Raw genomic sequence first — 15812 nt, forward strand, 5'->3', positions numbered from 1 at the left:
ATCTGCGGTATTAAAATTCCACAGGCGGCCAGGTGTGGTGACTCACAGCTGTAATCCTAGCACTTTGAGAGGCCAGGAGTTTGAGACCGACCTGAGCAAGAGCAAGACCCCATCTCTATAAAAAAGTCAAAAAATTAGCCAGGTGTGGTGGCGTGCACCTGTAGTCCTAACTACTCAGGAGACTGAGGTAAAAGAATTGCTTGAGCTCAGGAGTTTGAGGCTGCTGTGAGCTATGATGACACCACTGCGCTCTAGCCAGGGCAAAGGAGCGAGACCCTGTCTCAAAAAAAAAAAAAAGAAAAAATTCCACAGAGGAGCGGACATTTAGGGGAAAAGCGCCTTAACACGTGATAGTGAACAAAAAGTTGAAAAATACTTAATTAGATGAACCCAAAGGGTTGCTCCTTAAGAGGAACCCTAAGGACAGCATGTTCATTAATTTACATGATGGTCACAGGTAGGGTGACCCACTTGTCCTGGTTTGCTCTGGAGTTTCCTGGTTTGGGCACTGAAAGTCCCACATCTGGGAAATTCTCTTGTCCTGGGCAAACGAGGATGGTTATTCACTCTTCTCATGGGAGAGATCAACAAAGACATTCCCATTAAACAAATGAAGTGACACAAAGAAACATGGTGGTTGTCATGAAGGATTTACAGCACTTCAGTAGCACTCCTGAGGCAAGACTGGCATTTTCCATTTGCCCAGCCCTATTTTCAGAGAGAGCTTTCTGCCTTTGACTTCCTACAATGTTATTTACTTATGTATTGACTCTGCCAAGAGCAATACCAAAGCCAAGAGCAGTGTTAGAAGGATGAGGGCAGATATGATCAGCCAGCACAACCACATCCTTGTTTGGTAGCTACCTGCAGAATTTGAAGGAATTCCAAGTATTGGCTGAACACAGTTTTCTGTTGCTACCAGATTCTCACTGTCTCCAGGGCAGAAATGTGTACAAGTAAGAATGCCAGGTGTGAACTCCTCACAAGTCAGGAAAATTGTATGAGGTTCTCCACATGTGTCTGAGCAGCTTGAATCTTTTATAAGGTTTTTGTCCTAAAGACAAATACAGTTATTGTTGATGCTAGGAATCAGGGTTTACTCAAAGCCTCACCTGAATAGCAACAGGCTATTCTCCTCCTCCCCTGCTTAGCAGTGAAATCCTTGGTGAAAGTAAATTAAGAAAAGGATGGAATACTCCCTCTTTAGATCACATATAATTAAAATACAAAGCTCTACTATAGAAGACTAAGGCTTGCAGTTTAAGGCTGACTCAGAGAAGGATAAAGTATTCATCCTCTCTCAGAAAGAGAAAAGATTAGCTCCACAAGGACAGGTCTCCAAATTGACACCAAATCCAGGAGTTACAGATGTCTGTGCTACAGAGCGTGATCCAAGCACCAGCTGGAGCCCCAGAGAAAAACCCCCAGGAATACACAACCAAAGGGCTATCATTGTAAGAATGTTCAGATTAGCTATCCTGAAAAGAAGCTTACTCCAAGAGACTGGCAGACAGCCTCTGTTGCAGAACTTCACTTACGAAAGGACAGAAAATAAATGAAAAAAAAAAAAAAAAAAAGACAGGAGGCAGGATGAGCAGGTCTGAGTGTGAATCCACAAACATATGAAAAAGAGAACTGGAAGGCATCCACCTATTTTGAAAAAGGTACAACTTCCTTTTAGATATTGTCATGTTCTTCTGAATATTCTCATTAATAACAAATCTTAACTGGGCACAGTGGCTCAAGCCTATAATTCCAGCACTTTGGGAGGCTGAGGCAGGAGAATCACTCAAGGCCAGGAATTTGAGAGCAGCCCAGGAAACATAGCAAGACCTCATCTCTACAAAAAAATTTTAAAAATTAGCTGGGTGTGATGGTACACACGTGTAGTCCTAGCTACCTGAGAGACTGAGGTGGGAGGATCACTTGATCCCAGGAGTTCAGGCTGCAGTGAGCTATGATCAGGCCATTGCAATCCAATCTAGGGGACAGAGCAAGACCCTTCAAAAAAAAAAAAAAAATAGTGCCAGGCAAGGTGGCTCACCCCTGTAATCCTAGCACTCTGAGAGGCCAAGGAGGGCAGATTGTTTGAGCTCAGGAGTTTGAGACCAGCCTGAGAAAAAGCAAGACCCCGTCTCTACTTAAAAAAAAAAAAAAAAAAAGAAAGAAAGAAAGAAAGAAATTAGCTGGACAACTAAAAATATATACATAAAAAATTAGCCAGGGATAGTGGTACATGCCTGTAGTCCCAGCTACTTGGGAGACTGAGGCAGGAGGATTGCTTGAACCTAGGAGTTTGAGGTTGCTGTGAGCTAGGCTGACACCAACGGCACTCCAGCCAGGGCAACAGAGTGAGACTCTGTCTCAAAAAAAAAAAAAAAAAAGCAAATCCTCATTCTTTAAGGATGAAAACAAACATTTATTGCATTCCTGTGTCCCAAGAGCTTTCATGTGTATTACCTCATGTATCCACCCTTCAAAGTAAGTGTTAGTCCCACTGCTATGTAGCCTAAGAGGTGAAGTAACTTGTCCAAGGTCATATCGCTAATAAGTGGTAGACTCAGAATCAAAACTCTTGGTTGACTATACTTCAAAAATCCATTATGTCCACTTCAATAGAACTGTTAACTCATCCAAAGAGGAGTCAGGTAACAAGGTTGCTTAACCATGCCAGCTGGAATTTTAAAAAAAAGTATGGTATTATTTATTAATGACACTGATCTCTCACATGGTTCAAAAATGTCTCTGAGCCTGAGCAAGAGCAAGACACCATCTCAACAAAAAAGTGGAAAAATTAGCCAAGTGCAGTGGGCATGCCTGTAGTCCCAGCTACTCAGGAGGCTGAGGTAGGGGGATCACTTGAGCCCCAAGAGGTGAGGATGCAGTGAGCTACGATCACACCACTGTACTCTAGCCAGAGTGACAGAGCAAAACCCTATCTCAAAAAAAAAAAAAAGGTCTCTGAAAACAATCCCAGATTTTCAAAACTGCTTAGAACAACGGCCATATCACTTAGATGAGGCCACCCTCAACCCCCACCACCCACACCACCACTCTAAAGGAGAAGAACATTCATTGGAGGATTAAGTTCTGGCATGCTTGTTATTTTAAAATCCAGTTACTTTTCATTTTCACTTTATTAGTCTTTTTTCCTACCAATGAAACACACCAGGTCTCAAAGTTGGCCTCTGTAGAGAAGTAAATAATAGCTGGCCTTCAGAAAACAGCAAGGAAGAGGAAGAAAGGAGTCAAAGTACCAGGCAACTTTTTGTTACTGGGCTGCCACAACCCAGCTAAAATACTCCATGTTTCTATCATCTGCCAAATGAGGGCAGTAAGTCTTTTCTATTGCCAATTTCATCAGAACAGCACATGTATTAATTAGCAGATTAAATTCACCAAGCATATGAAAGAAAGGTTAAAATAAATCTGGTGTGGCAACACCATGTTAAAAATCCAAAGGCTACGTTCTTCACTGAACCCACAGACCAAGTTCTGACCCATTTTATACAAATCCCAGTATCATTACACTCTTGCTTCCATCAAAATCTTATCCTATCCCCAAATCTGGCTATACTTTTATCAGAAAAGAAAAAAACTTTTCTGGGTGGAGTGAGAGCTAAAAATACAGGTACATACCCTCATCTTTCATTCCTGGTGGTCTAGTGGTTAGAAAAAAACAAAAAACCCATCTTTCACACAAACACTGTGTGTATAAACACATCAGCTTCTTAGCAAATACGGAGAATTCATTCTCTGCCTACAAAATCTAATCTAACAGTCAGCCCTCCACCTCGCACGCCACCCCCATCCCTCAAAGCAGTGTGCGGTTTTGTTTGGGTTTATTGAGGTGGGAAAGACAACTGGGCTTTAATCAAAACCAGACATTTTAAAATATTAGAAACTCATCTTACATATGGGTAGTGAACATAAATTTTTAAAGGCATTATTGCAAAGGAAGCCCCCACTGGCCTCTCAGGTGTTGGGCATTTCCTGATTCCTAACCTTTCCTACCTGGAGCCCCATTCCCTCCTGCCTTCTGAAACAGATAATCAAAGCCAGAATTCTAGGACCATCTAAGTGAGAACCACCTGGGGTGGGGACTGCAGTTGCCCACGCACCCCCTTAGGTGAAATCCCTGAAGGTAGACTCTAAGAATTATGCACAAACTCCCTAGGAGACCTGAGACACACCAAAGTCTGTAACCTAGCTTTAAAGGCAAGTTTTCCATCTGCCAAAGGCAAAACATGCGAAGAGAGTGGAAATACGAAGGGAGTAGGGCACAATTCCATATGGTAAAGAGACGCAGGGATCTCGCAGATCAACACCCAATTTGGACAGATGACGAAACTGTGGCCAAGAAAAGGGGACAAAACTAAAACATTTGCTGAGCCAAAGCCAATCTCGACTCCGCATCTACTACCGATGGAGGAGTTACTACTGGAGAGGTTTTGAGTGGTAAAGGTGCAGAAGGCGGGATGGATGTCCCTCTTTAGAAACATCAGGGGGGACATGTGGGAACCCCAGAACATTGCTGGGAAGGCACCGAGGCCGCGGGCGCGAGGAGGCCCATTAAGCGCCGTGAGCCCCCAGCCCACCTCCAGGGCCGGGCGGCCCTCACCGCCCCTACCTTCGGCTTCCCGCAGCCGAGGGGAAGACACAATCCCCACAATTCCAGGCGGCCGCAGCGGCAACCAGCTCCTCCTGCGCAATCGCGGTAGCGACCGTCTGACGCCGGAGCGCGCGGCTATTACGCCATCCGCCGCCTCGCCCAATTGCAGCCGGCCAGGACAGCCGGCGGCCGCGTCGCTCCCAGTTATGAGCCGCGCCCCTCTCCGGCTTCCGTTCAGCCCCGCCCGCCAGCGTCTCCCTCCGCAGACCGCTTGCATTTTCTTTCCCTGTGTCCCTCCGCCGGAGTGAGAAAAGTCTGGAAGGGATGCCTTTAGGCCTGGTTTTGCTTGCGAGCAGGAGTTTCCGTTTCTTCTCTGATTTCCCAAAAGCCTACTTTCTTTCGAGCGGAAGAATCCTCATAAAAAAATCAAAGAAAGTGGGGGTAAAAATAAATTAAGCCGTTATGACTCAGTTTGGGACAGAAGCCGAGAGTCTCAAGCAATAGATTTTTGAAAATTCATGCAAAATAGGACATCTGTAAGTCTCCCACTTTATATACTTATGTATTGTGTAAATTTTTGACAATAATTTTAAAAATAAAATGGTCACCTGCAGTTCTAATTCTGCTCTACCCACTGAATATCAATTTTATATGTGCCAGGTGTTGCATATACATTTCATTTACTTACGATTTCCTACAAGAGAAATGGTCATCCCCTTTTTATAAGTGGGGAAGCTGAGGCTCAAAGATGTTAAAGGATTTATACCAGGTCATATAGTCAAAAAAGTAGAAGCTGGGAATTCAAGCTAGATTTGGGTGTTTCCAAAGTCCTGTTCTCTTTCCACTATACCACCCTGTTAGACCTTCCCCTTGCCTAGACATGCTTAACCTGACCAGTAATATGGGCACTACTGCCCTCAGAGCCCCCACACAGTGATTCCTGGTCATTCATGATGGAGGAAAGGATAATCCAAACAAGCAGTGACCTCTCCAAATGGCAGGTATACCCCTATAGCAAACAATCAACCTATCTCTGGAGTTCCTTTCCCTTTTCTATCTGTTATATGAGCTCCTAGCAGTCAATTTACCTTCTTGATTATGTTTTTCCCAAGGAGATGGGAAATTGACTTCACAGACACTGAACATACCTTGGTTAGTAGCCTAGGGAGAGAGAACAAGCCCCTGGGCAATAGCTGAGTGAATAGGGCCAGTTTATGAGAAGGGTCTAGATAAAACACTTCCCTGGGGACTGGGTAGGAGAGGGAACAGCTCATTTTTCCCTTGGGACACCCAGTAGCTAAGCCCAGGAATAATTCTAGTTTGTGTCACTGACTAGTACCATAAGGACAGATAATAAACGTTCAGGCTGGGTGCGGTGGCTTACACCTATAATTCTAGCACTGTGGGATGCCAAGACAGGAGGATTGCTTGAGCTCAGGAGTTCAAGACGAGCCTGAACAAGAGCGAGACCCTGACTCTACTAAAAATAGAAAAATTAGCCTCGTGTGGTGGTACGCACCTGTAGTCATAGCTACTCAGGAGGCTGAGGCAGGAGGGTCGCTTGAGCCCAGGAGTTTGAGGTTGCTGTAAGCTAGGCTGACGCCACTGCACTCTACCCAGGGTGACAGAGTGAGACTCTGCCTCAAAAAAATAAATACATTTTCAACAAATATCTATTACATGAATGACAAATTACAGAATGAACATATAAATTATAATCAAGACTGGCACAAGTTATAAAAGAAAATATTAATAAAGTGCTACAACAATAAGAACCTTAAGAATAGAATAAGCTCAAATCTTACAGTAGAATGAATAAATGAATGCATGGGCCAAGAGAAGAGTCTAGCTGAACACTGAGCTGCCAGCACTTTCAGAGGCCTGTCTTCCTCCTTGTGACAGATCTAACCAGCTCAGGTATGTAGGAAGGGGATATTCTGTGCCCCCAGTCTCCAAACCTTGAAAAGTCCTGCAATGGTCTGAATGTTGAGGTCCCCCCAAAATTCGTATGTTGGAACCTCATACAAATGTGATAGTCTTAAGAGGTTGGGCCTTTTTGAAAGTAAACAATGGGATTCAGGTTGAAGGGAACTTACCCCTTCTTCCATGGAAGGACACAGTGATCTCCCCTTCCACCACATGAGACCATAGCAATAAGGCACCATTTTTGAAGCAGACAGCAAGCCTGAATCTGTTGGTGCCTTGATCTTGGACTTCCCAGTCTCTAGAACTGAGTAGTAAATTTCTGTCGTTTATAAATTACCCAGCCTAAGGTATTTTGTTATAGTAGTTCCAGCCAATTAAGACATACCCTTGTTAGAGTAGGAGACTAGGAGACAGGGCTGAGACCAGATGCAGGGGCTTGAAGATTGGGTGCAGGTGTAAAAGTAAACAACCTTAAAAGGGGCTGGTAACCACAGGCAAGAACCGGCTTCAACCAGCTTGTCAGCCATCTCTGTCACCTTACATGAACTTTGGCTAATTGCAATATCATGTACATTGTGGTTTTAAAATTTCTCTGCCCTTGAAATCACCATGACAGCTTAGAAACAACCATATACGGTAGGAAATGGGAGGGAGCCCAATGCTAGGAATTGCTACCCAAATTTTAAGTAAAAGCCAATCCATTGGCCTTGAATATTCCTCCCCTCAATTACTAATAGTAAAACTACAAAAGATCTATAAACCACTTCCTCCCAGTGCTGCTGCTCTCTTTCCTGAGAGAATACTTTTCACTTTCAATAAAAGCTGTAAGTTGCTTGGCTTACGTGGTGCATCCTGACATTCTTTTCCCAATGAACACCAAGATCTTGGAAACACCTCCGCTCAGAGGCTGGTAACACCCTGACTGAGAACCACCTTCTCAGGGGAACTAACTCTGAATTCAAGCCTCTTGAGCTGCTGAAGCCAGTGTGCAGGGTTGGGCCTAAGCAGAGAGCTTCTACGTACATGGCCCCCAAGCAAGGACCACTGTGAAGGTGAGAAGTTTGAAGTCCAGGAATCAGAGAGGGTGGTGGGATCATGGTAATCTCCTCTCTTTGTTTCCCTGAACTACTCTTGGAATTGAGCAAAAATAAGTTCAAAATTTCTTTTTAATTGAGGTAAAATACATATATATAATTTACCATATTTAAGTGTACAGTTCAGTGGTAATAAATACATTTATATTCTTTGAGGTAAAATATACATATATAATTTACTATCTTTAACATCTTTAAGTGTATAGTTCAGTGGTAAATACATTTATATTCTCTTTTTTTTTTTTTTTTCCTGCCCTTCATCCCCACTCTCCTCTTCCTTTCCTGGTAAAATTTCCTTTTATATAAGTAAACAACAACCAAAAAAACTCTCTCTGCTTTGCAGTTCTGTTGGAAAGTTTTTGGCTTTCCTCTCTCACTCCCCAGAAGACCAAAAGCCTGGAAGGGTAGAGAGCCTGAGGAATCACCTTCAACCTGGCTGTAATTAATCAAGTCAAAGGAAACCACAGCACCCACCCTCAGAGCCCTGGCTAGGCAGAGATTTATAAGATCAATTTGGCCTTCCTCAACAAGCAGAATGTGTTTAGTAGATCATTGCTCCTCTGATCAGCCTTTCTCAATTAATCTCCCACAAGCCTGATACCTGTTGCCTGAAAGCATTCCTGGCATCAGGAATTGGCTGCCTGCTCTCTCTGGATGGGCCTGGAGTGGGGATGTGTGTCTCACCACTGTATTGCCTTGACTTCTCTCTGCCCACCCAGTTTTCACCACACACCTCAAATCCTGCTGCCAGCAATCTCTACTGGACTCCAAACATTTTATTCACTGGAACATGAGCACCAAGCTACATGCCAGCCATTGGCTGTGGGGGTACAACTGTGAAACAGTGCTACACTGATTCTTACTCTCAAAGAGCTCAGGGTCAAATGAGACACACAGAAATGTAAACAGATCATATCAAAACAGCGTGGTAAGTGCCATTTAGCAGAAATATTAACAAAGAGCTATAAGAATAAGCCAACTCAGTTTACACTGTTGTCTTTCCAGATCTCTTTTGTGAGTAAAGCCCTTTCACACCCATCATCTTTGCTCCAGAGAACCCTATGAGGTAGATGAGGCAGATTTTATCCCCATTTTACAGATAAACAAAAACTCTTCTCTTTCAACTCTTCAGAGCTGTGCCATCCAATATGGTAGCCAATAGCCATGTGTAGTTATTTGAATTTAAATTAATTAAAATCAAAAGTTAAATTCAGTTCCTTAGTCACACTAGCCACATCTCAAGTGCTCAATAGTCTCATGTGACTAATGTCTACCATATTGGACAACGAAGATTATGGAACATTTCCATCAAAAAGCTCCATTGGAAAACAGTGCTTGAGAGGTCCTGAGAAGCAGGGCAAAAGCAAGAGTGTGAAGCCAGAGCTCTCAGCATTCCCAAAAAAGCTAAGCTGAGCTGCTGACTTGGAAGAAACAGGAAGCTAAGGGACATTGTAGAGGAAACCAAGAGGAACTACTCATCTTCTGAACCAGGTTCTTCTACTTTCTGGGCTACACTCAGATGGAGTGGGTTGCAGCAGCCAAGGTAGGGCAGAGGCCTGATGATCTCTACTGTGGCACCTGGGCATGCTGAGCCCATATCAGTAGCTCTCTTCATGGCAGTCAAGAAGTCTAGGTCTCTCCACCCCGAAAGACTTCAAGGACCCCAGTAACTGTGCTTTGCTCTGTCTCTGGTTCATTGCTGAAGGCCTCAGAAGCAGAAAAGAAAAAACAAACAAACAAACAAACAAACAAAAAACCGCATTTCTAGCCTCTGGGAAAGGGATGTGAGGACTCTGGAAGGTGGCCTCCCACCTGCTAGAAGGCTTTGGCAGCTCCAAGGGGTTTGGTTCAGAAAGAAGAAGGTCAGTAAATTTAAGCTACATTTGCTGTGCTCTAAACAGGCCATTCTGGTTCAAAGGAAAAATACTCAAAAGAAGAGATCCAGAAGACAGAAAATATTTCAAAGTGTTTTCACCAAACAGCTTCCCACTGAGGCCAAAGCAAAGCCCCAAGAACCATGACTCTCTCCAGAAGCACCTTCAACCACACACCTATTAATGTACACAGACATCTGACACAAATGCACTGCCTGCAGGCACCCACAAAGGCACAGAATCACAGGAGTCTACACACAGGGCAGACACAGATATATCTGTTCTGGTTATCTACTGCTGCATAACAAAGCATCCCCAAAGCATCCCCAAACTTAGTAGCTTAAAACAACAACGATAATTTATTTAGCAGTTTGGGCAGGGCTTAGCTGGGAAGAATCAACTCTGTTCCATCTACTGTCAGCTGGGGTGGCCCAACTAAGGCACGATGCTCATCCCCATGGCTGGCAATTGATGCTGGCTGTCGGTTGGAACCTCAGCTGGTGCTGTTGGCCTGGACACTGACAAATGGCCTCTCCGAGTAGCTGCTTGGCCTCCTCACAGTTTGGTGGCTGGTTTCCAAGAATAAGCATCCCAAGAGAACAAGGCATAAAAGCACATGGTATTTTTATGATCTAAGCTCAAAAGTCACATAGCATCACTTCTGCCATGCTCTACTATTTTTTTTTCTTTTTCTTTTTCTCTTTTTATCCAGGAATCCATGTTGGCATGTGCTCTATTGGTGAGTGAATCACAAAGGTCAGCCCACATTCAAGGAGAGGGAAAGAGAACCCACCTCTCCCTGGAGGAGTATCAACATCCACTTGTAAAGAGAACATGTGGGATGGGCTATATCCTGGCAGACACCTCTGGAAAATACACTCTGCCACAAGCCCTGACACAAACACCCACACTTGTGAATGCAACTGACAAATTCAGACTCATACAGCTCAAAGACATGTTTACACATATAGCTAAATTAAAACATTCTGCATTCACATACATGAACACTGTCACACAAGGACATGAACATTACCACAGGTGTTTTTCTTACATAATTCTACAATTAGACAGGTGTACTCAAATTTGCAAGCATATAGAGTAGCCTTGAAAACCCTAAGGGACCCTAAGGAAACCAGACTGGGGACAGATGGAGTATAACGTAGATGTCAGATGTCCCCTAACCCTCCTCCACCACCCTACCAAGAACCCATACCCACAAAAACATCAGTATGAAATGCAGAATTTACCAAAGGTATTGTAGGGGTGATGGAGGAAGAAGTTAATACTACACACCCCACAGCAAACAACTTGAAAGCCTACGGAGCAGTCCTCTCCTCCCAAGTCCCTCTCTCACCTATATTACCTCCATGGATCACTTTTTATCTTTTCTTTCCCTTGCATATTAGCCAGTTCATATCTCCCTCTCCTGGATTTTCCCTCAAGCTTCCAAATTCCTCACCCCTTTATCATATAGAGTAGTTCAGATTTGCTTAGACCCACTGTAAAAGGTTGATGTAAGAACAGGCATCAGATGTAAAGGAGATGTGTCTCCTCACAGACCACTTGTTCTCTCAGTCTTGTCATCTGCATCACACCAAGACGTCTGACTGGCCAAGACTGATTAACTCTGCACTCCAAATTTGTGGTGAGCCAGGTTAACTGGAAGAGTTCATTGCAATCTTCACCCCCCTACCTGGATGAGTCCTATATAAACCAGGCCACTGCATAGCTGTTGGAGGGCAGCCTATGTGAACTCCCTTCCTGGTCCAATCTATGCCTACCCCTACACAAGAGCCAATGTTGCTTCTCCAAGCAAGGAGCTGCAGAAGGGATGTCTGCTGCAAGGGAATCCTGGGCATGGGGGGTATAGTAACTGACCACACCACCACAGCCCTGGGTAGACAACCCTTCCCTCCTCTGACACTGTCCAAAAGGTTCCCAAGTATCAAAGCTTTGGGAGTCATACGTGGAGAATAAGGATTGCTGTGTGGCATGTCTCAGAACATTAGATAATCGAATCCAATATTATTTTTGGCAGAGAGCCTGGATTTGGGATTTTGGAACAGTTAAGAACAGATTTTGGTATCAGATAGACCTGGGTCCAAATCCTGACTGCCCTCTCACTAGCTAAGCAAGTTGCTAACCAACCTTAGAGAGTAGTTTTCTTATCTGTAAAATGGAGATAATATCAGTACTCACCTCAAATATTGTTATGGAGATTAAATGAGACAACACAATTAAAGCATTCAGCCTAGTGCCTGGCACACAGGAAGTTCTGAATATATCTTAGCTCTTAGTCGTATTCTTTTCCATGCCTGTTGGCTACACAAACACTGTGTTAGAGGCTAGGCAAAGTTAAATCACACACAAATACAAATGTAGGTACTTGCAAACTCACACAGGGGCTCCCACTTTATATCTCTAGATAACATTCCAAGTAATTATCTCACTCTCAGACCCACACACACAATACACGTTACACATCACGTCCAGAATATCTGGAAGCATTTTTGAAAGGGTTGAAAGAAGAAGTATTACTCAGGTAGATAAACCCTCCCTCCAGTCAAAAATGAGACATACAGGAAATGAGAAGTATGGGAGTGTCTCTGGGACAGACGGCTCGTGGGGCGTTTCTGGGGAAAGGAATACTGCATTCCTTGAGCTGGGGGAGGATGATGAGTTGAATGTGGCTTTTCTCAGAAGTGCCTTTATTACTCCACATTTTGGAACATATGATAGGAAGACTGAGGCAGCAAGGGGCTGGCCACATGCAACCAATCATTCTTATTGGTTTAGCTAGTGTGGCTTCCCATTTCCCCAAGGCCTCTGCAGAGACACCTGAGGTGGGAGGCATTGGCACCAAGGTAATTATGGAATTATGAGACCCATCGAACCATCATTAGAGCCACCATTGGGAAATAAATTTTCCTCAGCTGGGATTGGACTGCATAGTCACAGGAAGCCTACTTTATCCTCCTAACACCTGCTCCTCAGGAACTGGCAGGGGTAAGAGCTGAAGAGGAGGGCAAGGTTGAGGGGCCCTTCTCCAGGGCAGGGGACCTAAGGGCCATAGCCTTGTCCACTCCTCACCCTGGTTAAAAAAGACAATAATAACAACCTAACATTAAACAGAACTTTCCAGTTAATAAAGCTTTCTCACATTCCTTAAGCCATTTAATTCTCACAGGAATTCCCTGAGATGTAGGTTTTATTGCCCCTCATTAACCAAAAAGGCAACTGAAGTGTTTAAATGCACTGAGAAATGCAGCATAGTGCTGGGCAGCCCCACAATGGAATATGTGAGCGGAGTGCTCCCTAAGGGTCCAGGTGGACCTCAGCTTTGATTTAAATCCAAATCTAATACTTTCATATTACAGACAGGTCAGATTCTACCTGCCAGAGTGTGTCCATTAGTTAACATATTTATTAAGTTCATGTGCCAGGTGCTGTGCTACACCTGGGAATAGTGAGTGAATAGACTTAGTCCTAAGGTAGATTAAAGATGGCCTAAAATTCTTTGCTATTCCTGTCATCAAGAGGTGGGTTATCTTTCCCCTCCCTTTGAATCTAGGCTGGTCTGTGACTGCTTTGACCAACAGAGTACAGAAGGGGTGATGCTATCCAGTTACAAGTCTAGTCTTTGTGTGTGTGTGTGTGTGTGATTTTTTTTTAATTTTAATTTTTTTATTTTTTATTTTTTTTATTTCAGCATATTATGGGGGTATAAGCCTAGTCTTTAAGAGCTGCCACTTTGGTCTGTCGGAGCCCTTAGCCATCCTGTCATAACTCCAGCCCCCCTGATGGAGAGACAGCATGGAAGGAGAGAGGGCCCCAGCTGACACTAGCCTTCCAGCCATCCTGCTAAGGCAACAGACAGGTAGGTGGAGCCTTCTTGGATCTTCCAGACCAGACCAGCCTCCAGCTAAATGCCATGGAGAGGTCCTAGTCAATATCATATAGAACAAAAGAATCACCCACCCAAAACCTTCCTGAATTCCTGACCCACAGAATCATGAGATATAACAAAATGGTTGCTTTAATCCAAGGGTTGGCAAACTTTTCCTTTAAAGGGCCAGATAGTGAATATTTTAGGCTTTGTGGGCCACATACCATCTCTGTCACATATTGTTCTTGCTTTTTTTGTTGTTGTTGTTTTCGTTTGATTGGGTTTTTGTTTTTTTTTTTTACAACCTCTTAAAAATGTAAAAAAAAAAAAAATGCTTAATTTACCAGCTATACAAAAACAGGCTATAAGCTGGATCTGGCACTTGGGTCCTACTTTGTCAACCCCTGTTTTAAGCCACTAAGGTGCAGGATGGTTTGTAACCTAGCAATAGCTAAGCAGAACACTCCCTTCCTTCATGAAGCTAAAATGAAGCAAGTAAGACAGACAAAAACCAAAAAATAAATAATAATTAACCAAATTACTACACATAAAGGAGACGGGCCAAGTGCTATGGGACTTAATAGCACGGGAGCTTCAGGAAAGGCTTCCCCCGAAAGACAACATTTAGGCTAATACTTGAAGGAGGATTAAAAGTTTTCAGATAAAGAGAAGCAGGGAAAAGTACAGTGGCCCAGACATTCTGCCCTAATGTGGAACCTTCTGAAAGGCAATACTTGCTCCAGAGCTCTCTACTGGATTGACCAAGAGCCTGCATCACATTTGACTTCTTCCTTTGCTCAATTCTGCTTCTGCTTCCTTCCTTTCATAGGTAATGTTCTGCAATAACCATCATAGCTCACTGCAACCTTGAACTCCTGGGCATAAATGGTCCTCCTGCCTTAGCGTCCCAGGTAGCTGAGACTACAGGTAAATGCCACCATACCTGGCTAAAATGTGATGTTATAATCTTATGGGACTATTGTCCTATATGCAGTTTATTGTTGACAAAAACATTATGCAGCACAAGACTGTAATTGAAAAGACCACAGGTAAAGTCTTGAGCTTCAAGCAGAGATGGACTCACAGCTCCAGCTAGGATGACCAACATGATACACAGACTTTCAGTGCTAAAACCAGGGAAGTCCGATGCTAGGCAAACTGGCACAAGTAGTTATTCTAGCTTCAATGTGTACCCAGGTCTTAATGTCTCTCTAATTCTTGGGCTGGATAATTCAATCTCAGGCTCTACACACAGCAAAATAGGTAAGCAGCTCCAGATCCTATGTTCTCTTAAGCCAGAGAGTTGCAAGAAAAGAACTGGTTTGCTCTCCTCATGATTCCAAAGGATTGGAGTGAGTCATATTGGCTGTTGTTGCTCTGCTTAAGATGTGTGCCTATTCTTTTATTTAATTTTTTTGGTTTAGTTTTTAAAATTGAGATATAATTCACATACCACAAAATTCATCTTTTTAGAGTATGCAATTCAGTGATTTTTAGTACATTCACAATGTTGTATGACTATCATTGCTATCTAATTCCATAACATTAGCATCACCCCAAAGGGAAACCCTATAGCCAGTAGCAGTCACTCCCCATTCCCCCTGCCTCCAGTCCTGGCAACCACTAATCTACTTTTTCTGTATATAGGTTCACCTATTCTAGATATGTCATATAAGTGGAATCATATGACATATGGCCTTTTGTGTCTGGTTTATTTCACTTAGCATAATGTTTTCAAGGTTTATCTATGTTGTAGTATGAATTAGTACTTCATTCCTTTTTATGACTGAATAGTATTCCATTGTGTGGATATAAAAACTTGTGTATGCATGTTCATAGTGGCATTATTCATAATAGTCAAAAAGTGAATTAGCTGGGCATGGCGCATGCCTGTAGTCCTAGCTATTTGGGAGGCTGAAGCAGGAGGATTGCTTGAGCCCCAGGAGTTGGGGGTTGCAGTGAGCTATGATGACATCACTGCACTCTGCCCAGGGCAACAGAGTGAGACCCTGTCTCTACAAAAAAGAAATGTGGAAACAATGTTGTTTCCATTTTCTTTCTTTTTGAGACAGGGTCTCATTCTGTTGCCCAGGCTGGTCTCAAACTCCTGGCCTCAAGCGATACTCCTGCTTCAGCCTCCTAAAGTGCTAGGATTATAGATGTGAGCCCAGCCTCTACCTTTTGACTATTATGAATAATGCTGCTATGAACATCATATACAGTCAACCCTTGAACAACACGGGTTTGAATTTTGTGGGTGCACTTATATGCATATTTTTTAAACAAAACTGATGGAAAATACAGTATTCACAGGATGTGAAACAGCATATATGGAGGGCCAATTTTTGGATATTGAAGTTCCTCAGTGCCAAATGAAGGACTTGAATATGCATGAATTATGGTATATTGGAAGTCCTAAA

At 43.3% G+C, this 15812-nt stretch overlaps 1 protein-coding gene across 1 annotated transcript in view; it reads right to left on the bottom strand.

Annotated features, from left to right (window-relative positions):
* Positions 1-4808, bottom strand: part of SIL1 (SIL1 nucleotide exchange factor) — a 195929-nt gene extending 191121 nt beyond the window's left edge. The window contains exon 1 of the mRNA XM_045550923.1: positions 4631-4808. The gene's annotated coding sequence lies outside the window, so the exon portion shown is untranslated. The remainder of the gene's footprint in view (positions 1-4630) is intronic.
* Positions 4809-15812: the final 11004 nt, after the last annotated feature.

This window comes from Lemur catta, chromosome 5, assembly GCF_020740605.2.
Source record: "Lemur catta isolate mLemCat1 chromosome 5, mLemCat1.pri, whole genome shotgun sequence".
NCBI classification, from domain to species: Eukaryota; Metazoa; Chordata; class Mammalia; order Primates; family Lemuridae; genus Lemur; species Lemur catta.